Here is an 11,927-nt window from a genome sequence, read left to right on the forward strand (position 1 = left end):
TTGATCCTCTGTAGGCTAATTACTTTTTTCTTTGCCTTTGCGCACAGACAGCGTGATTCACTTTGCCGCAGACTTTAATTCCCAATCAGAAAAGTTGAAGCCATGTAGTATTACATTGTGGGCAATTTTAGTGCTGAGGTTTTCTCTTCCTGGCTCTCTGTTCGGAGGTGGCTGATCTAAATTAGTGTCCCAACTAGCTCACCATCCATGAGACTGAGCAGTGTGGGCTTGGGTTGTTCCACCATGGAGGGCTGGTAGGGCAAAGAGGCTGCTCTAGAATCCACCTCAGCCAGAAAGGGATCAAACCCTCTGCTGTAGGCACATATTGTGTTACAGTGCTTAGCACTGTTGCCTCAGTACCAGAGATCCAGGTTCAATTCCAGCCTTGGATGACTATCTGTGTGGAGTTTGCACATTCTCCCCGTGTCTGTGTGGATTTCGTCCGGGTGCTCTGATTTTCAAAGGTGTGTAGATTAGGTGGATTAATGATGCTAATTGCATCTAAGTGTATGTTTGATGGATTAGCCATGGTAAATGTGTGGAGTTATAGGGATAGGGTGGGAGGAAAGGGCCCAGGTAAGGTTCTCCCTCAAAGAGAGATGGTGCAAACTCAGGCCAAATGGCATTCTTCTGCACTGTAGAGATTCTATGGATCTGATCCATGTTGATGGTGTGGTCAACTGAGCCAACTGCCTCTTCCCCCGCCCCCACCAAACCCTACCAGCCACACCAAGCAGCTCATGGAGTTGTGCTAATATTTTAGATGCATGAGAAGCTTTTTAAATACGTGAGCAGGGGAAAGTCCAGAACGAAAGGATATAACCTCAAAATTACCATTAGGAAATTCAGGGGTGATGCTGGGAAGCACTCCTTCAATAGTAAGGGCAGTGGATGTTTGCGCAAAAGCGTTTCTCTACTACTTTTCCCATAGTGCATGAAGGTGGCATGGTGGCACAGTGGTTAGCACTGCTGCCTCACAGTGCCAAGGACCCGGGTTGAATTCCCAGCTTGAGTCACTACGTCTATGAAGTTTGCACATTCTCCCTGTGTGTGCGTGGGTTTCCTCTGGGTGTTCTGATTTCATCCCACAGTCTAAAGATGTGCTGATTAGATGGATTGGGCCATGCTAAATTTAGTCCCTTAGTGTCAGGGAGACTAACTAGGGTAAATGCATGGGGTTAGGGCCTGGGTGGGATTGTGGTTAGTGCAGACCCATTGGGCCGAATGGCCTCCTGCACTGCAGGATTCTATAATTCTGTGACATCCAGTGAAATATAATTTTACCACGTGTTCCCTGTCATAACAGAAAACTCGGCATCTAATTTACACACAACTAGCTGCCATAAAAAGCAGCGTGATAATGACCAAATAATCAGTTTTTTGAGATCTTGATTGAGGGATAAAGATTCAATGGACACCAGGGATAACTCTCTTATGAATAATACTGCAAGATCTTTTACAACCACCTCAGGGGCAGATTGGGCCTTGATTAATATCCCATCCAAAAAATAGCAGCTTCAACAGTGCAACATTCTTTTTGGAATAATACTTTAACACGTCCTGAGGTTTTGAAAGATGCTGGATAATGGCCAAAATTTTCCTGCCATTCCCATTGACAAGATCTTCTGCTTGCAGCACTGGTGACTCCCACAGTGCATTCCCCAGTGGCGGAGGACGCAGGTCATGCAAAACCCAGTAGATCCAGCCCCCAGTCAATGCTAGACTGTCTTTGCCACTGGAAAATACATTGCGGATGGGGAATCCTGCCCAAGTTCTTTTTATTTTTGACCAATATAAAAGTCCCTATCCACTTTGCATTTCCTGCGGGGTAAACCATCTCATTGCATCCAAATTTCTACATTACTTGTCTTCTTTTCCACGCTCGTACTTCTGTCTCAGTCTCCAGGCTGGTCTCCCAAAGGTGCATTATCCTGATACCTTTACTTGAACTTTGACCCCAGCAATCATTGCTGGATGGAACTCTGGCAGAGTTAAATTTCAGACCAACAGTTCTCAGTCTTCCCACCTGTAGTGCAAGCATAACTTCATTTCCTTTTATTGCTTTTCCCAAAGCTGACAGCTTTTCAATTTGATTTCAGTCTATAAGATCGTGTCTCTTGTAAAATAATCTGATTGAATTTCCAGTGAAGTGACCAGATTGATTTCTTCTGTCCTAAACAATCAAATTGAAGAGCTAAATCCCAAGATGGTATCAACTTAGCAACTGATGATTCACTGTGGAATCATTCTGGAAATGAAGGTTTCAGCAATCAGTAAAGCTTCAGGGGAGTGCTCAGTGAATAGAATTCAAACAACAAGTAATATGAGACTGGAGGACAAAGACAAGAATGGTTAGAAATTGGGTGATATTGGGTCCAAGCTAGACCTCACATCTAATGCGGGTGATTAATCATCCATAAATCTGAAAGAACGGAGGGGACTGTCTTGTATTAATCTATCCAAGTTTGATGCTGAAAAAAAATTGGTAGCATAGAAAATAATGTAGAAGATTTCAAAGAATTATTGATAGATTGAAGGACTAGTGCCACAGTGCGTATTGTCTCCATGTCTCCAAGCCCAAAGCTCCAGAAAGGTATGTTCATAATGTAGTCAAACCAGTTGAACATGATTGGCTGGTGGTAACAGCAGGAGAGACTCCTAATCAGCTATGAAAAGAAAATTGAAGCCGTCAACATCACTATCCATAACTCCGAGTTGCAACATGCATGGAAGCAGTTCATGTTGCCAGAGCAGCTTGGACTCCTTGTGGGGGTGCAATTGGCTTAGTTGACTAGATGATGATCGGTGTGGGTCAGATTGGTGTTAACAGCATGATTCCCACTCTGTGATTTTGTACTTTTAAAGCCCTTTTTAACCAAATACCACGACTCTCAAGATGGTGGTTTGATAATACTGGGTTCCCACAAATAGCATCCATAACTGAATCATGGAATAGGAAGTTTATGACACAGGAATAGGCCATTTGGCCCATTGGGTTTGCACTGGCCAAAAATCGAGCCACGGAGTCTAATCCCACTTTCCAGAATTTAGTCCATAGTCCTGCAGGTTACAGCACTTCAGTGGAATATCAAATATCCACATACCTTTCAAATGAATTGATGGTTTCTATCTCCATTACCCTTTCAAACCCCGACAATGCTCTGGGTGAAAAATCTTTTCCTCAGCTTCCCTCTAAAATTTCTATCAATCAGTTTAAATAAATTTAAATCTATGTCTCCTAGTAATTGAACACTCTGCTAAAGTAAATCAAACCTTCCCACACACACTATACTGGCCCCCCTCAATTTTGTACATCTCAATCAAATCTCTCCTCAGCTTCCTCTGTTCTAAGGAGAACAACCCTAGCTTATCCAAACTTTTCTCAACGCTGCAATTTTCCAGTCCTGGTAACTTCCCCATAAGTCTCCTCTGTTCCCTCTCCACTGCAAGTACATTATTTCTGTAATGAGGTGACCAGAACTGCATACAGTATTCAACCTATGGCCTTAATACTGATTTATATAGTTTCAGAATAACCTCCCTGCCCTTCCATTCTATGCCTCGGCTAATAGGGGAAGAAATTCCATTTACTTCCTTAACCACCCTATCAACCTGTCTGACAAACTTAAGGTAAACATTCACTCTAAGGTCCCTCTGCATCCCTCAGTGTTTGCTCATTAAGTGTATACTCTTTGCCTGGCTTGATCTCTGCAAACAAGTGTTTGAGTAACTTCCTTATTTTGTCAATGTTCATAATTTACCAAACATAGGTGTTCAGAAGCTTTTTGAGCTGGAACGGCCTCATTCTTGTTGCTATGGTAAACTATCCCCTGTTAAGTTGTCTTATCCAACATGACTAGAATATAGTCACATTGGGTTGACAGGTGATAAAGACTTTATTAAGCATCCTTTTCTCTCAGGGTATGCTAAAGATGATAAAGTATCAACTTCTTTTCCCAACAGTCCAGTTTTTTTCTCCCTTTCCGTGGTGTTTCATGGCAGTGAGAGGCGGCCACTGCTCACTGACAGTGGGATCTCAATGTTAGAGGTATTGACCAAGTGGAGTAGAGAAAAAAAGGTCCTCCAGCCCTACTTACCTTGTACAAATGGGCATTCAGCATATGTGAACTTGGGACTAGTGTGGGGGCAGGAAGCAGACATATCATGTCCGATCAGGCAAGTTCACAAACACCTTTTCGCAGGAGGCACTGGCCTGTCATAGGTGAACTGCACTCACTGCCTGAAGAGCAGCAACAATTTATTATGTCAGCTAATGTAGGAACTGGCAAGGAAGGTGTATGATCAGCAGATCTGTGCTAACGGGTCAAGAACTATAACAGGGAATGGGCATCATGGAAAAGGTCAGTTCAAGTGTGGATGGAAAAGATTGGAAAGAATCCAGCGTGAGGAGCATGGGCTCAGGGTTAGGAGCTTATGGAATATCTAGTTTGCTGAGTTAGAAGAATGCGGACAAACAGCAGCGACAACCAAAAGGATGAATAAATCCATCATATTCCTTGTTGGAGGTAAGGATGCTAGGAACGAGATGAGGAAGCAATTGGTAATCGTGACAGAGAGGCAAAGATCATCTGTGCTATCTCAGTAATACTGAGAGTGATGGGCCCTTAAGGCAACAGAAAGTGAGTTCTTGAGAGCTTGATGCAATTGCACGAGACCCAACAAGTCAGTTGGGCACCAGGTACATTCTGGTTTGTACTTTCACCCAGTTTGTTACTCTGCTCAGTGTGAAATAGTCACCGACACAGTACCATACTTTAGTTGACCAACAGTAGATGCATGGTGGTGATGTCGACTGAGAGCCTTGGACAATATTGTGCTGAAACTTAACACAAGTATGAGTCTCTGCGCAGATTATGGTTTGGTTTCTGAGAAACATGTCAACGCTGAAGGGCTCTGGCATCTAGTGGACCTTCCCCAAAACAACAACAAAAACATCAGCTTATATTTCTAAGGTGCCTTTAACGTAACAAAATGTAACAGGCTGGTTCACAGGAGCATTATAAAACAAAATATGACATCAAGCCACATGAGGTGATATTAGATCAGATGACCAACGCTTGGTCAAAGGGGTAGATTGTAAGTTATATCTTAAAAGATGAAGGTGATGTGGAGAGGTGTACTAGAAATTCTGCAGCCTGAGACCTAAGCAACTGAAGGCATGGACACCAATGATGGAATGATTTAAATCAGGGATATACAGGAGTGTAGAATCAGAGGAGTGCAACTATCTCGAAGGGTTATGGGGCTGAGGGGGATTAAAAAAATAGGGAGAGGTGAGGACATGGAGGGATTGGAAAACAAAAAAGAATTTTAAATGTACAAAATTGTTTGACTAGGAGCCAATGTAGGCAGATAAGCACAAAGATAATTGGAGAATGGGTGTGAGTCAAGATTTGGGCGGCACAATTTTGGATGACCTGAAGTGTACAGAGTAGAAATTATGAGGCTACTCAGGATGGCATTGAAATAGTCAAGTCTATAGATGATGAAAACATCTGTAATAGTTGAGCTGTGATAGGGATAAAGTCTGGAGACAGCATGGAAGTTGCAATCGTAGTGATGATATGGTGGCACAATGGTTAGCACTGCTGCCTCACAGCAACAGGAACCTGGGTTCAATACCCAGTTTGGGTCACTGTGTTGAGTTTGCACGTTCTCCCCATGTTTGCATGGATTTCCTCTGGGTGCTCCGGTTTCCTCCCACAGTCCAAAAGACGTGCTGGTTAGGTGCATTGGCCAGGCTAGATTATCCCTCAGTAGGTTCTGAAAGAAATGGCGGAGGTGATAGTGGATGCCTTGGTGGTTATTTTCCAGACATCGCTGGATTCCAGGGAAGTGCCAGAAGATTGGAAAATGGCTAATGTTACGCCGTTGTTTAAGAAGGGTGCCAGGCAAAAGGCAGGGAATTATAGGCCGGTTAGTTTAACGTCTGTTGTAGGTAAAATGTTAGAATCCGTCATCAAGGAGGAAATAGCGAGGCATCTTGAGGGGAATTGCTTGATAGAGCAAACGCAGCACGGTTTCGTTAAGGGGAAGTCGTGCCTGACAAATTTATTGGAGTTCTATGAGGATGTGTCTAGGGCGGTGGATAGAGGAGAGCGGGTGGATATGGTCTTTCTTGATTTTCAGAAGGCGTTTGACAAGGTACCTCACAAGAGGTTATTGCAGAAGGTAAGGGGGCATGGAGTAGGGGGTAGGGTGTTAGCGTGGATAGAGGATTGGTTGTCAAATAGGAGGCAGAGAGTGGGGGTTAATGGATGCTATTCGGATTGGCGGTTGGTGACTAGTGGAGTGCCCCAGGGGTCGGTGCTGGGGCCTCAGCTATTTACCATTTATATAGATGATCTGGAGGAGGGAACCGAGTGTATGGTGTCGAAATTTGCTGATGACACCAAGATTGGTGGAACGGCAAATTGCGCGGAGGGTGTGGAGAGTCTGCAGAAGGATCTAGGTAGGCTGGGCGAATGGTCCAGGAAATGGCAAATGGAATTTAATGTTGGCAAGTGCGAGGTGGTCCACTTTGGTAGGAATAATGGTAGGAAGGACTATTACTTACATGGCGAAAAACTGCAGCAGGCGACGGTGCAGAGGGACCTCGGAGTCCTTGTGCATGAGTCGCAAAAACCCAGCCTGCAGGTGCAGCAGGTGGTCAGGAAGGCGAATGGGATGCTGGCCTTCATAGCGAGGGGGATTGAATATAAAAGTAGGGAAGTCTTGCTGCGGCTGTATAGGGCATTGGTGAGGCCGCAGCTGGAGTACTGTGTGCAGTTTTGGTCGCCGCACTCACGCAAGGATATTTTGGCCTTGGAGGGAGTGCAGAGGAGGTTTACTAGGCTGATACCGGAGTTGAGGGGGTTGAGCTATGAGGAGAGGCTGAATAAACTAGGCTTGTACTCGTTAGAGTTTAGAAGAATGAGAGGAGATCTCATTGAGACATATAAGATGATGAATGGGATGGATAGGATAGAGGTGGAGAGGCTCTTCCCGCTCAGAAAGGACAGTAGGACTAGAGGGCACAGCCTCAAGATAAAGGGGGGGCGGTTTAGAACGGAGTTGAGGAGGAACTTCTTCACTCAAAGGGTGGTGAATCTCTGGAATTCTCTGCCCGTTGAGGTGGTGGAGGCTGCCTCGCTAAATATTTTTAAGACGCAGGTTGATGGGTTTTTGATAAGCGAGGGGATTAAGGGTTATGGGGAGAGGGCGGGAAGGTGGAACTGAGCCACGACAGATCAGCCATGATCTTATTGAATGGCGGGGCAGGCTCGAAGGGCTAGATGGCCTACTCCTGCTCCTATTTCTTATGTTTATGTTCATATACCTGAACAGGCACTGAAGTGTGGCAACTAGATAATTTTCACAGCTACTTCAGTGCAGAGTTAATGTAAGCCTACTTGTGACACTAATAAATAAACTAAACTGAACTAAAATGAAGTGGGAAGCTCACCTTGGAATCAAATCTGGCACCAAGGTTGCACACAGAACAGTCTTCAACGTACTTGTTAAACTAAAGCTGTACTTTTGAACAAGGACTCTGAGGAGAAGCAGTGAGGTACGAAATAGGATGTGGTCAAGGATAGAGGTAAAGGTCCAGGAGCAGGAAGTGAAATCTTGCAAGTGATTCCCAGGGTATGATTCAACAGATAAGAAAAGCACTAGGTGAGAGCAGTAACACCAGACCTTAACCACATCCAGTGCTGTGGAAAATGTATTCAGAAAAATTCAATTAAAGCAGGAATCCAGACCCACTCACAGAGGATAATCCAGATACATTACTAGCTGGAAAGGCACACTTGCATTCTCTTCGTCCTTACCTTTTACCACAGTAGATTCAATTAGTCAACATACATTGCCATTGTCCCATTATACACTTAGGCAATTTAATCATATCTAATAGACTCAGAAAGAAATATAAAGTAAATAAAGCCATTCTATTACAGTCAACTTTACTATTTGTCAATATGAAAGCATGCAAGTATGATCACAGCTGATCTTTCCACCATCCCAAAAATAATCCAAAGAAGAATCGGCTCCTCAAGTCACAGCTAACCAATGTCCCAATTGTCTGTCAAATAACTTGGGTGATGTTAACACCTTCCAGTGTCAAGGTTCTGCCATGGGCTGTCAGCTCAGACCGTTTAGAATATAATTAGAACACAGTGCACTGGTGTGAGCCACACAAATGATGGCTCTTCCTTTTCAAGGGGACATGGTTCAGCTCTTTCCTGTGCTGATTTTGAATGAAAACCCCAACAGAATGGTTACAAAAAGAAACTAAAAAAATGAATAGAATGTCAGCCTTTAGGTAAAGGAGTCTAGAATACTGAGGGGTGGGAATTATGTTGCAGCAGTATTGAGCTCTGGTTATACCTCATCTGGAATACTGCATTCGACTTATGAGCAAGACATTCTACAGGGAGGGGAGCACAGCTCATATTCACCAGAATAATAAAAAAGGGCTAAGGAGGTTAAGTTCTGAGGACAGGTTTTTATAAACTATTTGTTCACGGGATGTGGCATTGCTGGCTAGGCCAGCATTTACTGCCCATTCCTAATTTCCCTTGATAAGGTGGTGGTGAGCCACCTTTCTGAACAGCAGCAGTCCAAGTGGTGTTGTCACCTTCACGTTGCTCTGGAAAATGTATTCAGAAAAGTTCAATTATGGTAGGAATCCAGACCCAACTGTTCAGCTCACTCACTTAGAGAGAACCCAGATCTGTTACTAGCTAGAAAGGCACATCTGCGTTCTCTTCATCTGTACCTCAGGGTAGGAAGTTCCAGGATTTTGATCTAGCAGAAATGAAGGCTGTATAAACTAAGTCCATATTCCCTCAAATAGTGTAGGTTAAGTGTGATCTAACAGATCTTTAGGAAGGGTGAAGGAAATGAGAGGGTAAATAGAGAGAAACTATTCCTTCTGGTGACAGTCCAGAATAAGAGTGTGTAACTTTAGTATCAAAGCTTGACCATTAAGTGGTAACGCCAGCAAGAACTTTTTATACAAAAAACATTGTGGAAATCTGGAACTCTCTCCTTTAGGCAGCTGTTGAGGCTGAGACGCAACTGAACATTTCAAAACTGAGACTAATAATATTTTGTTGAGTAAGTGTTAGGGGGTTAGACTAACTAAAGCAGGTAAGATAGAGTTAAGATACAGATTAGCCACTATATAATGAAATGGTGGAACAAGTTTGATGGGTTGCACGGCCTCGTCTTGTTCCTATGTTCCTGGAGCCTCAGGGGAACTGTGCTGAAGGGGGCTTTCGCGTCCCAGTCTTTCCCCAAAAAAAACAGTGACTAGTGTTTTCCTGCTATGGTCTCTTTCTCCTGAGCTTGGTTTCTAAACTTGCAGATGAGACAAAGATAGGTAGGAAAGTATGTTGTGACAAAGGCATAAGGAGTTTGCAGATAGTTTGTTGAGTGAGTGGAAAAAAACCTGGCAGGTGGAGTATGATGGGGGAAAATGTGAGGTTGTTCACTTTGGCAGGAACAATAAAAAAGCAAAATATTACATAAATGGAGAAAACTGCAGAATTCTAAGGTGTAGAGGGATTTAGGTGCTCTAGTGCATGATTCACAAAAGGTTAGAATGCAGGTGCAGCATGTAATCAAGAAAGCTAATGGAATGCTATCGTTTACCACGAGAGGAATTGGAACATAGAAGTAAAGGCGTTGTGTTTCAGTTATAAAAGCATTGGTGAGACCACATCATGAACACTGTGTGCTGTTTTGGTCTCCTTATTTAAGGAAGGGTGTAAATGCATTGGAGGCAGTTCAGAGAAGGTTAATTAGATAAATACCTGGAATAAGAGGGTTGTCTTGTGAGGAAAGGCTGGACAGATGGTTTGTTCCCGCTAAAGTTTAGAAAACTGAGGAGTGCCTTGATTGAATAAATAAGATGCTGAATGTTCTTGATAAGTGGATGTAGAAAGGATGTTTCTTCTTGTGGGTGAATCTAGAACTAGTGAGAACTGTTTTAAAAGTAGTGGCCACCCACAAAGAACAAAGACGAGGGTAATCAGAAAGTGGTAGACGTGGGATCATCGAATATCTTTAAGGCAGAGGCAGATATATTCCTGTTGGGCAAGGGAATCAAAGGTTACTAAGAAGATGCCCACTACGGAGTTGAGGAGGAACTTCTTCACTCAAAGGGTGGTGAATCTCTGGAATTCTCTGCCCGTTGAAGTGGTGGAGGCTGCCTTGCTAAATATTTTTAAGACGCGGGTTGATGAGTTTTTGATAAGTGAGGGGATTAAGGGTTATGGGGAGAGGGCGGGAATGTGGAACTGAGCCACGACAGATCAGCCATGATCTTATTGAATGGCGGGGCAGGCTCGAAGGGCTAGATGGCCTACTCCTGCTCCTATTTCTTATGTTCCTATGTTCTTATGTAAACATCCTTTGTAATTAATGCAGGTTTTCGGGCGAAAGAAAACAGCAACTGTTGTTGCCTACTGTAAAAAAGGAAATGGCTTTATCAATGTAATTGGAAAGCCTTTGGAACAGTTTGAGCCAAGAACCTTACTACTGGAACCAGTTCAGCAAGGAAAGACTTACTTGAGCTGACGTTAGAGTTTATGTGAAAGGTGATAGTCATGTAGCTGAAATCTATGCTAGCCATCAATCCATTTCTAAAGCATTGGTGGCATACACCAGAGACATATAGATGAACCCTCCAAGAAAGAGATCAAGGACATCCTTGTCTATAAAATAATGAGGGGCACAGGTCAGCTAGATAGTCAATACCTTTTCCCAAAAGTAGGGGAGTCTAAAACTAGAGGGCATAGGTTTAAGATGAGAAGGGAGAGAACAAAAGTGTCAAGAGGGGCAATTTTTTCACACAAAGTGTGGTGAGTGTCTGGAACAAGCTGCCAGAGTAGTAGCAGAAGCACATACAATTTTAAAAATCATTTAGGTAGTTACATGGGTATGATGGGTATAGAAGGATATGGGCCAAATGCGGCAATTGGGATTAGCTTAGGGATTTTTTTAGAAAAAGGGCAGCATGGACAAGTTGGGCTGAAGGGCCTGTTTCCATGCTGTAAACCTCTATGACTCTATCCTCATATAGTATGACAGGACCTTGCTGGTTGCTGATCCACACTGTTGTGAGGCCAAGAAATTTGATGGAGATGGTGCCCGTGCACATTACCAGAAATCTTACTGTTAAGTCTTTGATTGTGGCAAATAAATATGTAACTGTCAAAAAAAAGGAAACACAAACAGATCAGTCATGATTTTATTTAATGGCGGAGCAGGTTTGAGTGGCCAAATGGCCCACTTCTGCTCCTAATTCATATGTATGTTCAAAATGGAGTACAGGGGCAGGCCCTTTGATCTCTGAAATTTTACAACTCTTAAACAAATAAATGTTTCTCATTTTTCCCATTGGGTTTTCCTCTTGGCAGTAACTGAATTCACTCAGTTTCCTGTCAGCCTTTTTTATCTGCCAAAATAAAGTAGAATGGGAAGCTCACTGCACTCCTGGTTTAAATATTCCTACTGGATCATATGGATGCATTAATTGAGAGAAAAAACAGTTTTTCAAATAAAATACCATGTGACCTCAAACCACTTCTGGAGGCCCTACTAATTAATCTTCACCCTCTTCCTGATTTCTTAAATTCTTGAAGTGCTTCTCTAAAGCACTAGGTTAGCAATCAGCTCTGCCCATTCAACACTTACTCAATATTCCCATCATTTATGTTCAAGTAGAGGCATCTGCATATGGAATTATGTTTAATTGTTAAAGTTTTCAATCTGAGCTGAGCTTTTGCACAAATATTCCCAGTCTGTGATTATTTGCATCAAGCCAGGCATTCTGAGAGTTTCCATGTGGATCTATGTGCCGTCATGGAGTACAGGAACGTACCAATCATTTAAATGTTGGTGGTAACCACATTGAACCT

At 43.1% G+C, this 11,927-nt stretch overlaps 1 pseudogene; it reads left to right on the forward strand.

The window, feature by feature from the left end:
- The first annotated feature begins 10,428 nt into the window (after window positions 1-10,428).
- On the forward strand, window positions 10,429-11,188 carry LOC145352186 (small ribosomal subunit protein uS9 pseudogene; annotated as a pseudogene).
- The last annotated feature ends 739 nt before the right edge of the window (window positions 11,189-11,927 follow it).

Source organism: Carcharhinus amblyrhynchos, chromosome 14 (assembly GCF_965287045.1).
Source record: "Carcharhinus amblyrhynchos chromosome 14, sCarAmb.v2.hapA, whole genome shotgun sequence".
NCBI lineage: Eukaryota > Metazoa > Chordata > Chondrichthyes > Carcharhiniformes > Carcharhinidae > Carcharhinus > Carcharhinus amblyrhynchos.